This window comes from Stigmatopora nigra, chromosome 11 (assembly GCF_051989575.1).
Source record: "Stigmatopora nigra isolate UIUO_SnigA chromosome 11, RoL_Snig_1.1, whole genome shotgun sequence".
Classification (NCBI taxonomy): domain Eukaryota; kingdom Metazoa; phylum Chordata; class Actinopteri; order Syngnathiformes; family Syngnathidae; genus Stigmatopora; species Stigmatopora nigra.
In genome coordinates, this window is record NC_135518.1 from 7,037,043 (window position 1) to 7,052,084 (window position 15,042).

Sequence of the window (15,042 nt, forward strand, 5' to 3'; positions counted from 1 at the left end):
ATACACACACACTGGGCCTTAGAGAGAGTAATAAGCGCAATAACGAGATAGTGAATGACTTTTAATTACGTCTCTATCAGCTCAGCTTCCCCGAGTTTGGTCTGATTAGAAGCAGGCGGAGGAAATAAATGATTCTATTTGACGGCAAGTACTCAGCTAATAGTACGCTGTAATTTACTAGGATGGGATCGTGTTGATTAATAGACAATTAAAGAAGCTCTCACTAGCTTGCAGTTATACAATGAATTTCCTGAGTGAGCACATTAATAACAAAAAAGTAAATGTAAGAGTTGCATTAGAAAGTAAAAACATTGATTTTTTCTTTCTCACACATTTATTAGAATCTATTTCCAAGTTGTTTTTTCTAAACGATTTTTAAAATGAGTGTAAGTCCAGATGTTTTTGTTTTGTGTCAACACCTTGACCTCAAATGTACAGACTTATTAAAAAAAATCCAAACCCAATGTATTTCAAATATATATTTATTTATTTTTGAGCCGAGGCATGCACGCACTTAAAATGCATTTCATTTGGAAACAGATTTATGGACTAATTGGTAATCGCACCCATCTGCTGCCGATTTGACACAAAAACTAGTGCATAATATGTTTTCTAAAGTATAATTAGATGATCATTGCACGACTAAAAGAGACGTTTGAGTGTTTTATAAAGGGACCTTTTCGTTCTTTTATTCACAAGACATTTTAAAATTCCCATGAGGTCATGCTCCTTTCAAAAATGAAACCCCTCCCTCTCAGGTGCGCACGTGCACGCGGCGCGCTCCCCACTTTCGACGCTCGTGCACGCGCACTCGCCATATGGCCCCCACCATCCTTTGCGCGGTGGTTTGGTCCGGAGTTCGCGTCTGAGCTCGGCGCAGTCTTCCGCTGCAGGTCCACGAGTGAAGGACGCCCAAGGCGGCTACGGAATCGGAACCACGCCGCTCCCCTGGACCACAATCACCGGCCAAAATTCCAAGTGGCGTTTTATTTTTTTATTTTTAATCATTTGTGGACTTGTGGAACATCTCCAGAAGGTAAGCAGCGAATCTTTGTCGCTACCTGGACGCACTTTCCAACCGAGACTTTGTTGTGGATGACACGCTGTTAATTTGTCCAACTTGCAATACTTTTTTTTGCTAAAATGCATGGGTGTATGTGATGGGGTGTTGAGATCCACTTTTGACTTTCCACTCACGTTGCATCCAGCCATCACTGGGGGGTTTGTGGGTGGCAGCTGCCCTCGCACTCAAGGGGACACCCCCGAAAACTTGGCGTTTTAAAGAGCTGTTGAGAAACACTTGAAAACCGTCGTAAATTTGCCATCCATGCTTGTTAGTTGCACTTACCGTGCAAAAATGCATATTTTACCCCGACCTTTGCTGGATCTAGTGATTTTTAAAGATAATTGAGTCTTTTTTCACCTCCTTTTTAACAGCGCGTTTATTTAAGGATTTTAATGGGACATGCTTTTTTTCCCGAGTAGAAATGCATAATTAAAAACGACATTGTTTGTCATTTCATAAATGACTGAGCTTCCCAAGAAAATGATTTGCGTTGATTTCCTTAAAGAAAATCACATTCTCTCGCTTTGACCTGTCAAACAAAGGAAAATAGTTGTGTGAAGTGCTCAAGTGGTTGTAGGTGCAAATGAAGGATGGTAGGGGGCAGTGTTGAGCGGCCAGGTGAGCTGCTGCAGGTTGACAACAACAAAGGTCACTCACTAGCTAGCACTACTGTTGATTTAGTAGTTATTTTGTGTATGGATTCCATAAATTATGTCAAGATATATGTGGAGATTTGAATTTGCACCATTCAAGCTAGTGCATATTCTTTTTCTTTTTAATGAGTGCTTTCATTTTGCTGTTTAATTGAGACTGTTGCTTGAGTGCTTTTAATGAAGAGCCCTTTATTATTCATTAAAGCTCAAATGATTCTCGAGTGCAACCCAGCAGCCGAGCCGTTATCAGTCTTGTTATTTCTTATTCATTTTACTTTGCTTGAATTTGTTTCACGTCTCAAAGGGACAATTTTTTTGCATAAGAAAGGACTCATTAAAAGATCATCATTTATTATATCCAGACATAAGCATTATCATGTTTTTCTTCTTATTTAGTTAGCATTTCTTTTATCTCATATTTCTATCAATGGTTTATAAAACACTCATTCAACTTGGCTGCCATTGACTGTGTTAGACGTCCAGTCATTCAAAATGGATTGGACGTCTACTGCAGGGAATGGCAGTTAAAGATGAGCATTCCAATCTCATTTAAAAATAAATTACATATCTCTCATTTTTAATGGAGAAAAATAAGTTAATAGTACGATCATTTAAAAAAAAATCAATTCAAATTTGTGCTCAATATGTGGATTTTGCAGGTTCTCCCTTGGCTTACGTGGGTTTTCTCCGGGTACTCCAGTTTCCTCCCATGTCACAAAAACATGCATGGTAGACTGGTTGAACACCCCAAGCTATTGGAGTCAGCGTGAATAGTTGACCGTCTCCTTGTACCCTTAGATAGCTGCGATAAGCTCCAGCACCCCCGGCCGGGACTGTTGTGAGAGGAAGCGGTTTGGAAAATGAATGAATACGAGTCACCATTTCAATTTGATTCTCTGTCCAGTCGCAACCCCTTTCAATTGGTGGATAGATAGTTTCAAATTATTATTATTATGAAAATAGCATGGTGAACTTGTGGATTAATTTTTCTGTTGGTCACAGTAAAATGTCCCGGCCCGAAATGGCAAAAGAAAACTACCACTTTGCTTTTTCACCATGCTTCAATCAAATTTGGTTTCATCCATCCACACAATATTATTTTCTGTGGAACATCCAACTGCTTTCACACAATTCCATTGTGCACTAAATGTTATTTTTAGAGTGCAACCTTTTCAATTCATCGTTTGTTCTCCTAAGAAAACCATTTTTGTTTCAATTTCCGTTTTTGACAGTTTTGTCAGCAGCAAGATTTTGGGTATGTCATTGCATTCTATTATTCTTCAGTTGTCTTTCTGACCCCCCTTTTAGAAATCTTCACTGTGCTCTTGCAGTCTTTTTGACAGGACAGCCATTTCTATAAAGAGAAAAAAAAACAGTGTTGAACTTTTCTTGGTGAACATCATTATCTTTATACAAGTTTATAAGGTACTGACCTCAACATGACCAGCAAGCTGGGTCATGACCTTAAAAGATCTATCAAAGAAAAATATTTCAAGAATTTTGAGGATTTGCAACAATTTTGTAAAAGGGAATGCTTAGAATTCAACCTGATTGTTTGCTAAGGGGTTAATTCTGTATTGATTCAATATTTTAGTGTCATTCTTAATAGAAATATAAAAACAATTTGTATGGCATCAGGTAAGCAGTTTTATGATCAATTTCTACAGAAATTTAAGGGTTGACGTACTACTATCTTCCCACTATATGAAATTTGGATCTCAAAAGCTAACTTCATGAATCAATATCTCCTAAAGAAGTGAACCGTGCGCTGTGAATCCTAAGCAGCCATACATATTATGTCAATATGCAACTGTACATGAATACTAAATTCAAGTCTGAATTTTAAAACTTCTTACCCCCATTTTACTATATGTCAATAATATTATTGTGCAAATTATTTCCATCCGTGTGGTTGCACCGTTCATTTGTGTAAAGAGCTAACCGGCTTGTTTTACGGCAGATTAGTGTTGTTTTTGTCACCGGTCAGAGTATCCCGGGTTGCTTCTTTCAGATGGAAAGCAGCTTTTCGTGCCTGATGAATTTATGAGGGCTCTTGACTGCTTCTTGTGGTGTTTTGGTGGGGTGGGGGGTCATTTAGTGGTGGGGTCAACCGGACCAGCTCTACTTTCCCCAGCGCTGCCTTTGTTCCGGCTCCTTTTGTTGCCGCCGCTCCGGAGGGTCCGTACCACGGCGGCGTCTGATGTCAGCATTCATTATTGATTTTTTTTTTCCCCCCTTCTTTCCTCGAAGCAACCTTGTCGCCGTTCATCAAATTTGCAATGGAGCATTTTTAAGCAGGAGCTCCTTGTCTGGGACACAGGGTCGCTTGGGTTTTCATTGTCTGGCCAGATATAAAAGTTTGATGTCGGGAGAACAAGATCGCTCTTCTTAATTCTCTCGCTGTCCTGAACCCTTTTAATGAATTCTTCGCAGAGGCAAGAAAGGTCATAGTCCTCCTCCAATCACGTTTGAAATTGTTGATGCAACTCCACCTATTCATGTGCAGTTAGGATTGAAATGTGCTGATTGCTGCCGACAGGTTTGCGATTACTTTTAAGATTATACATTTTTTTCTTTTTTAACCTTTGGACTTTTTCTACAGGGAGGTAGTGGTGATGTGACGATGTCACTAGTGGAATATACCGGTATCTGGGCATCCAATCAGATGGCTCAGATCGGATCCCATGATTTTGGTTAACAATTGATGATAGTCCTGGCTTTGATCTCCCTAAGAAATCAATATGGCTCTTGCGCCTTAAAAGATGTGAAACATTGGATGACTCATTTTTTATTCATGTCAATTCATTTAGTACTAAGTGGATTGTTTTTTTTAAAAATTGTATTTAAACTCATTTCATCAGGTGAGATAAAGTGAGGTGGGAATACATTATATCTATTTATCAATTGACACAGTTTGTTTTTGTTGTAGATTTGTAAATTCTAGATGAATTAGTTTTCTGTAATTGTGTAAATGCTACAGGGTTAAATCCACAAACGATATCAATTAACTTGACTAGTGAACTGAAATGAACTTGAATTTCAACCTGTGACCTCTGACCTGAAAGACAGATGTGCTAACAAGTCAACCACTGAGGTGCTGACTTACATTGAAAACCCCATTAAATGAATAACAGCTCTGTTATTCTTTTTTTTTTCAAACTATCATCTCAAGATTCAACATCTTACAGCAACTGTGGTGTGAGATCGATAAAATACTTGCTCCTGGTATTGTAAAATCATCCTAAACATAACGATTTGTCAGTAGCCGGAAAAAAAATCAATAATGTTGTCACTTATAATTATCAAAATTGTAAATATCTGGCGGGCAGCACAGTGATTGTCTCGTTTTGCCCTGCTATTGTCAGGCAACCAATTCAGGGTGTCCTCTGCATAGTCAGCTGGGATAGGCTCCAGCACCCCCGTGACCCTTGTGAGAATAAGCGGAATGGGTGATAAATGACTGAAAATATATAAGGATCTAGAAGAATGGCCAAGATATCTCAGAAATTCACTGCGTTTCTTGCCATGTGACTAAATTAAAGATTGTGTTATTGTGCATGCATTTTATTGTGTGTCATGGTAGGCCACACACACAAAGAGCTACCCAAGCGTCGCTAACAAGACGCATCAGCAGGACGTTGTCTGAGCCCCATGTTGGAAATGAATAATTCCAACAGGTCTGTCTGAGACGTGACCCCCCTAAAAACAGTCCGTCTCCCTCAACTCCTCCTGGCATTGTTACCCATTTGGCTTTCGCTCTCTCTGGTTTTGTCTCTCTCGACCCACTTGGATACTCAAGCTCGGTCGCGGCGTGAAACCAGACGCGACTGCCGCAACCTAATCTGTGCTAACAATACTAATCATGATAATTAGCTCTTCATTAACCACCACTGTTTGCAAAGAAAGAGCCGATCTTGTTTCAAATGGTTCAAGGAGACCCTTCCGCTTGACCCAAGGACGAATTATAATGACTTCCTCAACTTTTACACTTTTTTGATGGGTGTTATTTGTCATTAGTTTCATTTGCATGTACCTATCTACGTCTATGTGCATATACTTGAATCTATTGTGTGTCTGGTTGTTTTTCTCATTTCCCTTACGATTGGCTGGCAACTGATTCACACTGTCCTTCGCCTTATGCCCACAGTTGGCTGGGATAGGCTCCAACGCCCCCGTGACCCTTGTGAAGATAAGTGGTACGGAAAATTAGTGCATGAATATTGTGTGTGTGTGTGTGTGTGTGTCTGTGTGTGTGTGCAGTGAGGACGTGAAGGCATGTGCCTTTTCTTCACCGTCCCTCGTGCGAAGAAAGGAGGTGGAGGAGAAAGTGCCCGACGGAGGCGGCCATTGTGGGGCTAGGAACACTGTTCCCATTGAACCCTGTGTGGGTGTGTGTTGGTAATCGTGTGTGTGTGTGTGGGGGGGGGGGGGGGGTATGAACAGTGGCAGCTTCCATAAGCTTTGGGAACTTATGCAGCTCATTAAAGCTGCTGTTGCAGCCGTTTTGTAAGGACACTAGTGGGAACGTTCGTTTGTCTGGTTGATGGGTGACTCCAAATATTAATGGTTTACAAAAAAAAAACTTTGCTTAGGTGGACGATAAGTATATGTTACCAGGAAGTAAAGTTTAAAATGTTGTTAACATCGGGTAAATATTCAGTTCTTTGACACTAATTTGATTGATGTGTGGCAATAAGAGGTTATCTAGATGAAACTGCACATCGTTCTGAATTAGGGAGTTGAAGAAACATATACTTTGAAGGCAAGATCTTTGATGTTTTTGAAACCATTATATTCTTCAAAGTCTACTTTTGTCCTTGGCAGAGGTAAAACGCACCAAGGATTTTCTCTTCATGTAACGTCGATTGTATGACGCGGCACGTCTCGTTCTGAAAGGCAGCAAAGTGCTGATGTGCACTGCAGCTTTTTAATAAAGTAAAAGCTTCAAGTGAAATGTGGCACTAATGAAGAACCCCTTCCTGCGGGATGCCAACGTGCCCTCAATCACTTTCATTGCAAATTGCAACGCAATGCTAAAGAAGCCTTAAAACAATCATTGCAAACCACAAATTTGGCTTCAAACACTAACTTCTACTTGGACTCTGTCTTAAATCCTTGCTGCCAAACTTAGTGTATGTTTGCCGTGCCTGTGGTTTCTGTCTGAGCGTCGACATGCAAATATTTATCTTCTTGAAGAGCAACAACAATTGCGCGTGTGACAGCTGGTCGTGGCCAACGTGACGCAATAGCGGAAACGTACAAGCGTTGGCCAGAAAACAAATCATTTGCACATTTTTAAATTGCTGCCAGAAAACCATGCAATGTTTTTGCTGAACCCGATCGTTGAGGTCGCAACAGAAGACAACCACGAAGTATCCTTGCGTTGTATACAGATGCACCGAGTGACATGATGGCAGTCATTAATCACATTTTTTTGGGATAATTCTATCACAAACTATGAGCAAACATATGTTAAAGTAATAGTAAAATGGAGAACTAGAGGATAAATAGGGATCTGTTATTGGTGGTCGGTGGGAGGGGGGGTATTTTGGGGTTTTGTTGCAGGCCCAGCCAAATTAAAAATGTGTGACTCATAATCTGGAAAATCCGGTACTTAAGCACTGTTTTACAACTCTAATCCTAGTTTGTAATCCCTTTTTTTAAACCTTAATACCTGTTAGAAACTCTTACTTTCCCACCTTAACTCAATATTGATTTTTTAATTCCAAAGCCCCTATCTCACTTTGAATTTACTAAACTAAAAATCCTAGTATACAATGCCTTACCTTTCTTGAAACCAGTTTCTAACCTTTGCCTTTCTTGAAACCATTATTTCTAACCCTTAACCTGTTTAAAACCATTAACTACCTTAACTACTTTGAAAGCCTCATCTCAATCAAGCCAGTTTAAAGTCTTAAACCTGTCTAGGAATCCTAATTTTAAACCCTAATCTTTGCATGCAAACCTCAGATGAAACCCTGCCTTTAAACTCTAACATCAAGAATAACCACAATGTTCATGGCAGCCAATAAGTGAGACGTAACGTCATCCCCTTGATTTTGTTGGACTGGGTCTCTGAGTTTGTTTTGTTGTAGTCGTCACGGCAACCCGGCGTCTTTGTTGAAAACGGGAGGCGTATGACAGTGATGAATGCATCGACTGAAGAAGCCGTACCTCTCGGCCTCGACCGCTTCAATCACGAGCTGTGATTTATTATACACAGAAAAATAAATCCTCTATTCCAAATAATTGAGATTTAACATCGCCACCATCTTGTTTGGGGGCAACACCTGTCGCACCTGCATGCCCAAACCAGAAATGGACGACAGCAGGAGTTGAGTCTGTGTCGTGGAGATAACAGATACTGCGCTTCCACTTTCTAGAAAGTAGCCAGTCTATTACAGCGTTTCTTATTACCGTCACACAAACCCATGATTTTTTTAAGTTCAGTAACGTTACACATTTTGTCATTCAGCAAAATAGTTGGGTTACTAGCAAAGAGGTTGTTTTTTCATAGGTGGCAAAAATGCTCTTTGATTGTCTTTGATGCCACTTTTGTTAGGAGCCATAAGTTACATATACAACAGGTACACTGCTTGTCGATTCACAGATTTGCGCATATTTGATACACACAATGCTATGCAGTTTTGACATATTTCTACATTTTATTAGTAAGAATTCTGTGTTGTGTCTTTGAAGCAGATGCATTTGCAGTTTTGATCGTGTGCAGCATTCGCCACTGGAGAATTTTGTCAAACTACGTTCGTGAATCTCATAATGCATTGGTAATGTAGTCTCATGCTAATTATGTTAGTGGCTTCACTTGATTCTCATTGATTTTATTCATCATGATTAAACCCCCCCAAAAGGCTCCCTAGAGTGATTTCTTGCCAGGAGCTCAAAGCTGCTACTGTTCATTCCATCACATGTGATGACACACACACACACACACACACACACACACACACACACACACACACATACACACGTGCCCACACATTCCCCCATGAGTCAGGTAACATTAGCTCGACATTTCCCGCACCTGTCACCTGACCTGCAATGAATTCATATGCCACCTCAGGATTATAAATACTGACCACGGATAAGAATACTACTAACTTCTAACATGCTAAATCAAAGACACACCAATTTAATTTCTGCTCTCATACCTATACGTGGCTGCCAGTTATTATGTCACTCATGACCTCCCAACCAAACTGGAACATGTCACTTTGATGAGCAAATCAGCACAATTCAACTTGTATTGATTGAGATACAAGTTAAGAAGCAATGTCTTTTCCAATATCTTTTATATTTCTTTCTGACTGAAATTGTATTATTGATGATTGACAATACAACACACCCTGTCTCTTGTAGGGAAAAAAGCACAATGTATTTTTATTTTCACAATACATGGTAGTACATCTTTCAGTTATGTGATCATTGAGGAGTGACCTTTTTTAGTAGGTGGTGCAGTGGTCCGAGTGCCCCACTGCTGCTGTTGTGGTGGTCTGGGTCTGAATCCTGCATGTGTGGTTTACACCAGGAAGGTGATCTGATATAAAAGTCTACCAAATAACAGGCAATTTTACAGTTTTTTTATGATCACAGTTGTCTTTTTTTGATTAATGATTGTCTTGTTTGCGTTTAAAACAATTCCAAATCATGGTAATGGTGCATATCTTCTTGACAAATATAATTTCTGTGCCGCATCTTTGAGTGACAGGTCCTTGTCTTTGACTTTAATAACTAGATTGCAGTTTTTTTTGATGAGGCATTTAAATAAATGGCTTGTCCTGGATTTGAACAGAAGTTACGCTTGGTGTCTTTGAGCATCTGGATGCTCTCTGGAAGTTGAATCCCACCCAGCATAGTAAACCCAGACACGGCAATTGTCGATGCGCTAACTGCTCTGACCTGGCTGGCCCTCATCCAACATGGCCGCTTGCCTCCCCTCCACTTGACCGCACGGTCAGGGGTGCGTTTTTGTGTGTGTGGGCTGTGATGTGCAAAAAAAAGAAAAGTCTAGCCATTAAAACCTTCCACTCGGCACTCATTCTTCGTCGTCTTGATCCCTTTTTTGTCTTAAAGCAGCATGGACGCCTTTTGTCTATGTCGGTTTCAAGAAGCTTCCATCAATGTGCTGAGAAGCTGAAACCAATCGGAAAGCTTGAAATATATCAACTCATGGACTGCCATTGAAAGATGATAGACAGGCAGTTCAAATGCATTGGACGGACGCTTCTTGCTATCAACGGCAGAGAATGCATTAACAACAAAGATGGACTTTATTAAGCATTTCTACCAGACAGCCACTCATTAATAATTGTAAGCGTCCAATCGTTGTCTCACCAAAGACCCCATCGATCCTTTTAGCGAATGAGCTCATCAATGTGAGCCAAATGATGAGCTGAGCAGCAAGTGCTCATCTTGACCCATTGTGATATGTACTAAAGTACATTGCTGTAAAAAAAAAGAAATGTATTTGCTCTCTTCTCAAAAGCTTTTTTTTTTACATTTTACTCTCTAAACCCTCCCTCTGCGTGGTTTAAAAAGAAAACAAATCAACCTTTTCTATAAGATCTACAACTTCTAATCTCATGTAAAAACGAAGACGATTATCAGATCCTTTCCTGTTCCTTGTTGTCTTGCTCTGCCAGTCCAGTTCGCACCACCTTCTCCTTGTCCTCCTTGTCCATTTTTGTCATCTCCAACCTAACTTTTTGTCATAACAGACAAGCTCCACGTTAAAGCCCCTCCCTCGCCATCCAACTTTATCTCCTCACGTTGGCGTGTTATGGCAGCAAAACTGACAAATGAGAGCGAGTCTAAAGCAAACACACGCCACAGGGTTTCGTGTTTGGGAACGAAAGACTGCTTTCCTCACTCAGTCTTATCTTGAAAGGCACAACCTTCGTAACTATGGATTCTTTTTCATAGAAGAGTACATTTCTTTTAACAGTTATAAATAACGCTCAATGACATCTTTATATTGGTTGTTTCCAATTTTCCACAGTATATTCTATTAATGATTAAATTCATTTTAGGTGGTTTCAAGTGATCAACTCTTTCTGAACTGCTTTATCCTTACTAAGGTCGCAGGGGGTGCTGGAGCCTATCCCAGCTGACTTTGAGCAAGAGGCAGGGAACAAGGGAACACCCTGAATTGGTGGCCAGCCAATCACAGGGCACAAGGAGACAAACAACCATTCACGCTCACCTTCATACTTGGACGCAATTTAGAGTGTCCAACCAGCCTACCATGCATGCCTTTGGAATGTGGGAGGAAACTGAAGTACCCAGAGAAAACCCACACAGGCCAGGGGAGAACAAGCAGACTCCACACAAGTGGGCCAACCTGGATTTGAATCCAGGACTCCCACGTTGCGGCTAACCACTCAGACGCTGGACCGGTTTCAAGTTATTTTCCTCATATTTCAGTTTTTGGTTGTATTCTCATTTTTAAAAAGTACTGCTAAAACTAATTCAGAGCAAGCTCATTGGGATTCATTTGGGATCTTTTTTCAAACTGCTATTTTTCCCAATGAAGCTGGTTTGATCAACGCAATGTTCCCTCGGCCAACCGTCTCCTAATTTTGGACTAATTTTGACCTGAAGCAATTCCTCAAGTTGATTGGGACTGTGTGCATGTGTCAGGGTATCACACTAGAGGCTTTGGGGAATTCTTCCTCCTGACTTGGCGCGATGAATAAGTGTGATAATGAAGATAATGGTGGCAGAGGGGGAGGGGCAGCCGTGATGGCATTGGGGGAGTTGAAGTGAGTGGGGTGCTGAGGGGAGGGGGCTCTTTGTAGCAATTCCATCTTATCTTATGACGTTCTCCAATAAATACTTAGTGTAAGATACCATCATCAATAACAACGTACCCGTTCAAGATTTACTCAGTCATTGCTATTGTCAGACAGATAGACAATAAATCAATTTTAACTGAGTTGGCTGGTATTGAATGAACATGTTTTAGTGCCACTGATGTTGACAGAAATCCAATTCATTTGGACTGGGAGAGTCTGATCACTGCCAGTCCTTCCCAGTCCAAATGGATTGGGCACGTATCGTTGTCATTGGCATCCAATTAGTTAATTTTTGGAAGAACATGAAATCCATTGGAAGGTTGTTTTGTTCCAGAAACCCTTGTGAGGATAAGTGGTAGGGAAATGAATGAATTATATGCAGTGGATGCTTTCATAGTCTTGGTTTGGTACCTATTTTGGATAATTTTAAAAAAATCGATACTTTGTCGATTGTAAACACTTTAAATAAAAATAATCTTTTTGTTAATCGTTTTCTTTTATGGAGGAAACTAACATTAGGAAAGCTCTTATCAGCACCTACACAAAGCTTTAGTAACATCGGAAAGTTTTAATTATAACCTAAAAGATTAATAATTCTAATAATAATTAGAACTTTTATTTATGTTTAAAAATGACATCCCCAGATCTAAACCCCCCAAAACCTGAACTGCAGTGTGTGATATGTAATAAGTCAATGTTGAAGTATGCCAACTCCTCGCCCCCCGTCTATTTATACTCGCCCGCCTCACTTGGGGAGTCTGAGCGGTTTGTCCGTGTTGCCGTGGTAACCGGTCACCGTTATTTGTTCCAATTAGCTTGAAATAAGGAGCTAAGCTAAGTAGTGTGCACGTGTCACTGGACTGTAATTTCTCAACTGTTGCTTTGCGTCACTGCTCCGGACGCGCTTGAACTCTGATGAACTTTGACTATCATGCCTACCCAGCCCCCCCACTCATGCATACACACACACATTCCAGTTACACACATCCATTATTTTTTTGGTTTACCGTAATGGGCCCCTCGAGGGCCCTCCAGTGGGCATGTCGTCATTGTTTGTGTTGTCGTTACCTCCACCAAGGCCTCTCTAGCGTTGTTTGCTGATATTTAGTTTCGGATGCCAAGAATGCGCCGGAAGAAAACAAGTTCTTTCACAGGCGAACTGGGCTAAGTGGGGGTGGTGGTGACGCCTTGCGTGGTGGGCGATCTTTTTTCGGGCTGGCAATCCAGTACTCGGCCATTGTGGGGCGTCCACGGCGCATTAAGGCGCCTTTACATCCAGTGCACAAAGACAGGCACATCCTGGGTCTACTCACACTGGGGGATGAACGTGATGATGTCATCGTTTGGCGTAAGCTCGCCCTCTTTCCCGGGTTCGATTTTTAGGGTTACAATCTCATTGAGTGCCGCGGACAGAAATGGACGTCGAAATCTGATGGTTGTCCAATCCGTTTTGACTGTGTTGGAAGCAACCCAATCAAAACGGATTGGACAACAATCACCATCAGCGGCTCTGAAACGTAAGCATCCACTCACTGATGATACTTTTAGCTTACTTTAAGCATATGTTATATCCACTCAGTTTCCATTTCTTCATAAATAGGGGTTGCAGGGGGGTGCTGGAGCCTATCCCAGATGACTTCGGGCCAGATGCAGGGGAATGCCCTGAGTTGGTGGTCAGCCAATCGCAGAGCACAAGGAGACAAACAAACATTCATGCTCACACTTGTACTTAGACAATTTACAGTATTCAACCAGCCTACCCTGCATGTTTTTGGGATGTGGGAGGAAACCGGAGACAACCCATGTAGAACCACGGAGTAATAATTACAGAAGTATAGAACCAAAATGGCATTGGGTGTCTCCCCATTTCCTATTCTAGTCACTAACTAGCTTTCTAACAACCTAATAAGCATTGTGATTAAAACAAATAATATATATATATATATCTATATAGTAGTGAAGAAAGTCAATTTAATAACTAACTTAGTGACAATACATTCTCATAAGCCACTTGTTCAAATGCAATAAATGTTAATTTTTCAATAAAACAAACTATATATATATATATATATATATATATATATATATATATATATATATATATATATATATATATATATATATATATATATATATATATATATATATATATATATATATATATATATATATATATATATATATATATATATATATATATATATATATATATATATATATATATATATATATATATATATATATATATATATATATATATATATATATATATATATATATATATATATATATATATATATATATATATATATATATATATATATATATATATATATATATATATATATATATATATATATATATATATATATATATATATATATATATATATATATATATATATATATATATATATATATATATATATATATATATATATATATATATATATATATATATATATATATATATATATATATATATATATATATATATATATATATATATATATATATATATATATATATATATATATATATATATATATATATATATATATATATATATATATATATATATATATATATATATATATATATATATATATATATATATATATATATATATATATATATATATATATATATATATATATATATATATATATATATATATATATATATATATATATATATATATATATATATATATATATATATATATATATAGTTTGTTTTATTGAAAACTGAAAATGTATTGCATTTGAGCAAGTGGTTTATGAGAATGTATTGTTACTACGTTAGTTATTAAATTCACTTTCTTCACTACAATATCACATATTGGCAATAGTTTATCAGACCTGTATCGCCGATAAGAGTTGTTATCGTAACAGGACTAGGTGGATTTAGCTTTTATGAACTCCATCGCTCAGCTTGAATGGTGCCTTTGTTTGAGGGGGGCAGAGAAGGGGGGGGATCGGTTGTAAATCGGTCGCTGATCTTTGAGGGTGAGTCTCGAGTCTCAGTGGATTCCGGGAGGCTACGCGGCTAATGATCAGCCGCCTCCTACGGCGCTTCTGGGAATTTTGCCGCCGTTGTTCCTTTAAATGTCGACACGTCGGACATTAAAGTCCACTGGATGCTAGGTTCGGCCAGGACTATTTGACATGAACATTAGAGCCACTGGTGAGAAGATTTTAACTTTTGCTTTTGCCTCCGGATTATTATTGAGTGAGGTCACACGCAGAGGGCAGGGTGAGTTCAGCTTGTTTTCACTTTCACTTGAATAACTTTTGCTCGCGTCTTTTAGTCTTTTGCTCTTTTGCTCTTTTTACAGTTTGTGGTATGAACTCATGAGTTTTGTTTTTGACTTTTTATTGAACACGTAATGTGCTTAACAGCAAAGTCTAAAATATTCAGCAAATCAAAAGGGGACAACAAAAATTAAAAACAATCATGTATGCAAATATTTGTCATGTTTGTTGGATATTTTCTAGATCATGCTTTGGAAA

The 15,042-nt window shown here is 38.9% G+C and overlaps 1 protein-coding gene across 3 annotated transcripts in view; it reads left to right on the forward strand.

Annotated features, from left to right (window-relative positions):
* The first annotated feature begins 856 nt into the window (after positions 1-856).
* sema5ba (sema domain, seven thrombospondin repeats (type 1 and type 1-like), transmembrane domain (TM) and short cytoplasmic domain, (semaphorin) 5Ba) overlaps positions 857-15,042 on the forward strand; it is a 66,329-nt gene continuing 52,143 nt past the window's right edge. For 2 of the 3 annotated variants that reach the window (XM_077728129.1, XM_077728130.1), the window contains exon 1: positions 893-1,036. The gene's annotated coding sequence lies outside the window, so the exon portion shown is untranslated. Of the gene's footprint in view, positions 1,037-15,042 lie in introns of all 3 variants that reach the window. The other variant, XM_077728131.1, reaches the window with a different exon arrangement.